We start from the raw sequence: 6,000 nt of genomic DNA, 5'->3' as shown, positions 1-6,000 counted from the left end.
TGGGGTTTATGGAATTGGATGCACTAGCAGTATTCCTGCTTAGTACAAGTGAAGGCTAGAAAAAGACTGGGAAGCGACCAGCTAGAGAGCGACAACAGTCATGAACATGCATTAAAATTAGTCAACACCGAATGCAAGTATGAGTAGGATATAATGCACCATCAACATAAATATCGTAGAGGCTATGTTGATTTTGTTTCAACTACATGCGTGAACATGTGCCATGTCAAGCCACTCGAATCGTTCAAAGGAGGATACCACCCTATCATACCACATCACAACCATTTTAATAGCATGTTGGCACATAAGGTAAACCTTTATAAACTCCTAGCTAATTAACCATGGGATAAGCAACTACAATCTCTAATTGTCATTGCAAATATGTTTCTATCATAATAGGCTGAATCAGGAATGATGAACTAATCACATTTACAAAAACAACAGAGGTCGAGTTCATACCAGCTTTTCTCACCTCAATAAGTTCATCGTATAATCATCATTATTGCCTTTCACTTGCACGACCAAATAGTGTGAAAAATAATAATAGTGCACGTGCATTGGACTAAGTTGGAATCTGCAAGCATTCAATTCAAGAGAGAAGACAAAGTAATATGGGATCTTTGTTAGATCAACAATAATGCATATGAGAGCCACTCAACATTTTCATCATGGTCTTCTCCTATCGACCCCCAAAGGAAAGAAAAGAAATAAAACTATTTGCACGAGAAAGCTCCCAACAAGCAAAAGAAGAACGAGAAATATTTTTGGGTTTTCTTTTAGTTACTACTACTATAGGCATGGAAAGTAAACTAGCTGAAAGCTACAAGTAATTTTTTTGTTTTTCTTAAGGTCTTTCAAACACACAAGAAGAAACCTAAAAAAGGGGAATAAACTAGCATGGATATTACAATGAAAAAGCATGAGCACCGACAACTAGCATGTGTGTGAACAGGAATGTAATGTCGGTGAGAAGTACGTACTCCCCCAAGCTTAGGCTTTTGGCCTAAGTTGGCCTGCTGCCATGGCTGGCCTGGCGGGTATCCAAAGTTGTAGTTGGGGTCGTACTGTGATGCAACAGCTATTGCCTCATGAGCTGCCGCTTGGAGGCGAGCTGTCTTCGTCCTCCTCTTATACTCGTTCGCCTCCTCCCTGGTTATAACATATCTCCCCTTTGCCTTAAAGTCAAAGAAAGCGGGAGCAGGGAGAGCAACGTGATAGGTGCGTCGTCTGTCAAAGATTAGTCGGTACTGGAGGGACTGATTGTTCCTCTCAACAAACTGATGACGAACCATGACATTATAATCTAAATAAGCAGGAGGCAACTCAATATCATCTCCACGTATGGGTATCTCCAGAAAATCAGCTAAACAGGTTGCATAAATTCCACCAAAGAAATCTCCATCAATACTATTATTATGCAACCTACGTGCAATAATGGCCCCCAAGTTATATTGTCTATCTCCTAATATAGCACTCTTGAGAACACTAAGATCAGGAACACACATATGACATGCCTCATCCTTACCATTTATGCATCCTATAAAGAGAGCAAAATAATGTATAGCAAGAAAATGAATGCTCCCTATGGTAGCTTGTGTGATTTCCCTAGATTCCCCCATGGTGATACTAGCAAGAAAATCCTTATATTCAGATTTACGAGGTTCACTAACATTGCCCCACTGTGGGAGTTTACAAGCAGTATTAAAATCTTCTAAGTCCATGGTATAAGATTTATCATAAAGATCAAATAGGATAGTTTGAGAATTGCGTGATGATGAAAATTTAAACCTTCTCACAAATGAATCAGTGAGGTAGTAGTACTGACGGCACTTATCTGCCACGAAGCTCTCAAGATCGGCGTTACGCACATATGCTTCAAATTCCTCCTTAATTCCTACCCAAACCATGAAGTCCTCTGACGGCCATTCACAAGGCCGCACTAGAGCATCCCTCGGTGGTTCATCGTCTGCATCGCGTATTGCAGGTCTGTGTCCTTGCTTCCTTGAAGAACCACCTTGGTACATTTTCCTAAACATATTTCTTCCTCTGAAAAATTTCTGAAATTTTTAGTAACTCAAAAAAAATTGAACCTACCTCAACAATATTGATAGCAACTACTCCTACAAGTGCCTAGAGGAAATATCATGCATTAAAACTACTTTTGACCATATAAATTTGACATGCAAGCTCAAGAACAGGGTCACCTAAGCAGCAAAAATTTACAATGAATAAAGCGTTAGAACAAAAACTAATTGGACCATTGGAGGAGTCACATACCAAAGAACAATCCCCCAAAGCAGTTTTGTGAATGGAGCTTTGAGCTAGGAGATCGAAAATGGCAGCAAGATGAGCTAGACCTCGTGCTTGAACTAGATGGTGATTTTTTTGGGAGGAAGAAGGAGTGTGTGGTGGCTGGAATAAGTGGAGAGGAGCCACCATGGGCCCACGAGGTAGGGGGCATGCCCTGGACCCTCGTGGCTAGGTGCTTGCTCCCCCTGGTGTGTTCTCAGTGCCAGATATTCTCAAATATTCTAGAAAAAAATCATATTTAATTTTCAGGGCATTTGGAGAACTTTTATTTTCGGGGTATTATTATTGCATGGATAATTCAGAAAAAAAACAAAAATTACTATTTTTGCTTTATTTAATATAAATATAAGAAAGTAAAAAGAGGGTACAGAAGATTGTGCTTTCTAACTTCATCCATCTCATGCTCATCAAAAGGAATCCACTAACAAGGTTGATCAAGTCTTGTTAACAAACTCATTCCGAATTGCATGAAACCGGAGAAATTTCGAATAACACTATGTTACCTCAACGAGAATATGCACATCCCCAACAATAAGAATATCATATTTCTTCTTGACAGTAGGAAGAGGAAATTCAAAACCTCCAATAGTGATTGTTGAATTTTTTTCCAATAGAATTGATACCGTGGACTTGAGGTTGTTTCCTCGGAAAGTGTAGCGTATGCTCATTACCATTAACATGAAAAGTGACATTGCCTTTGGTGCAATCAATAACAACCCCTGCAGTATTCAAAAAGGGTCTTCCGATAATAATAGACATACTATCGCCCTCGGGAATATCAAGAATAACAATGTCCGTTAAAATAGTAACGTTTTCAACCACAACAGGCACATCCTCACAAATACCGACAGGTATAGTAGTTGATTCATCAGCCATTTGCAAAGATATTTCAGTAGGTGTCAACTTATTCAAATCAAGTCTATGATATAAAGAGAGAGGCATAACACTAACACCGACTCCAAGATCACATAAAGCAGTTTTAACATAGTTTCTTTTAATGGAGCATGGTATAGTTGGTACTCCTAGATCTCCAAGTTTCTTTGGTATTCCACCCTTAAAAGTATAATTAGCAAGCATGGTGGAAATTTCAGCTTCCGGTATCTTTCTCTTATTTCTAACAATATCCTTCATATACTTAGCATAAGGATTCATTTTAAGCATGTCGGTCAAACACATACGCAAAAAGATAGGTCTAATCATTTCAGCAAAGCGCTCAAAATCCTCATCATCCTTTTTCTTGGATGGTTTAGGAGGAAAAGGCATGGGTTTCTGAACCCATGGTTCTCTTTCTTTACCGTGCTTCCTGGCAACAAAGTCTCACTTATCATAATGTTGATTCTTTGATTGTGGGTTATCAAGATCAACAACAGGTTCAATTTCTACATCATTATTATTGCTAGGTTGAGCATCAACATGAACATCATCATTAACATTATCACTAGGTTCATGTTCATTACCAGATTGTGTTTCAGCATCAGAAATAGAAATATCATTAGGATTCTCATGTGTGTCTACAACATGTTCACTAGAAGCATGCAAAGTCCTATCATTTTTGTTTTCTTCCTCTTAGAAGGACTAGGTTCATCAACGTTATTTCTCTGAGAATCCTGCTCAATTCTCTTAGGGTGGCCCTTAGGATACAAAGGTTCCTAAGTCACTTTACCTCCTCTAGTTGCAACTCTAACAACAAAGTCATTATTCTTAGTATTCAATTCATTGAGCAAATCATTCTGAGCTTTAAGTAGTTGTTCTACTTGAGTGGTAACCATAGAAGCATGTTTAATAATAAGTTTAAGTTCACGTTTAACATTAGACATATAATCACCCAAGTGTTCAATCATATAGGCATTATGTTTCAATTGTCTACCAACATAAGCATTGAAGTTTGCTTGTTTAACAATAAAATTATCAAACTCATCTAAGCATTGGCTAGCAAACTTAATAGGCGGGATTTCAGCTTTATCATATCTATAGAGAGAATTTACCTTTACCATCTGTGGAGGGTTATCAAGATCACATATTTCTTCGATAGGTGGTAAATTAAGACCATGTATTTATTCAACAGGCGGTAAATTCTTAACATCCTCGGGTTTAATACCTTTTTCTTTCATAGATTTCTTTGCCTCATGCATATCCTAAGGACTGAGAAATAGAATACCCCTTTTCTTTGGAGTTGGCTTAGGAGTTGGTTCAGGAAGTGTCCAATTATTTTCATTAGTCAACATATTATTAAATAGCAATTCAGCTTGATCAACAGTTCTTTCCCTGAAAACACAACCAACACAGCTATCCAGGTAATCTCTGGAAGCATCGGTTAGTCCATTATAAAAGATATCAAGTATTTCATTTTTCTTCAGAGGATGATCAGGCAAAGCATTAAGTAATCGGAGAAGCCTCACCCATGCTTGTGGGAGACTCTCTTCTTCAATTTGCACAAAATTATATATTTCCCTTAAAGCAGGTTGTTAGTCCATTATAAAAATTATGTTGGATGCGATCGATCATGCAACAGTTATAACATAGGGTGACACAGAACTAGCTCCAGTTCATCAATGTAATGTAGGCATGTATTCCGAATATAGTCATACGTGCATGACATCTTTTTTCCTACCCTCACGTGGCAGCGGGGTCCTGTTGGAAACTAAGGGATATTAAGGCCTCCTTTTAATAGAGTACCAGACCAAAGCATTAACACATAGTGAATACATGAACTCCTCAAACTATGGTCATCACCGGTAAGTGTGTCGGTGTCAAAACCGGCAGATCTCGGATAGGGGGTGCCGAACGCTGCGTCTAAGGCGGATGGTAATAGGAGGCGGGGGACACAATGTTTACCCAGGTTCGGGCCCTCTCGATGGAGGTAATATCCTACTTCCTACTTGATTGATCTTGATGATATGAGTATTACAAGTGCTGATCTACCACGAGATCATAGAGGCTAAACCCTAGAAGCTAGCCTATGATTATGATTATTGTTGTCCTACGGACTAAACCCTCCGGTTTATATAGACACCACGAGGGGGGGGGCTAGGGTTACATAGAATCGGTTACAAGGGAGGAGATCTACATATCCGAATTGCCAAGCTTGCCTTCCACGGAAAGGAGAGTCCCACCCAAACACAGGACGAAGTCTTCAATCTTGTATCTTCATAGTCCAATAGTCCGGCCAAAGTATATAGTCCGGCTGTCTGAGGACCCCCTAATCTAGGACTCCCTCAGTAGCCCCTGAACCAGGCTTCAATGACGATGAGTCCGGCGTGCAGATTGTCTTTGGCATTGCAAGGCGGGTTCCTTCTCCGAATACTCCATAGAAGATTTTGAACACAAGAATCGTGTCCGGCTCTGCAAAATAAATTCCACATACCACCGTAGAGAGTATATTATTCCACAAATCTAATCTGCTGACAACTTTTCATAACGTGACGTCCTACCGTGGCGCGGTCATTACGAACCGTTTTTCCCTGCCTGCCACTGCACGTGTTGCGAGGCAGTTTTATTAGTATGTCTTGTTGAAGCAGAGATCATGTTCCCCTTATCACGGGAGTCTCATCAATATGGGTGCGGGTAACCCAATCGTGCTAGTTAATATGACTCCTCGATTTTAGGCAAGTTCCAAACGGCCATGCGGAGGATGCTTGATATTCGCCCTCTTTATAAAGGGGCCAAGGCCTGCCCTTTTCTTCTCGCGCT

The sequence above is a fragment of the Triticum urartu genome, chromosome 4A (genome assembly GCF_056163025.1).
Source record: "Triticum urartu cultivar PI428250 chromosome 4A, HENAU_Tu73, whole genome shotgun sequence".
Taxonomy (NCBI): Eukaryota; Viridiplantae; Streptophyta; class Magnoliopsida; order Poales; family Poaceae; genus Triticum; species Triticum urartu.
Note: the sequence above shows the minus strand (reverse complement) of the source record.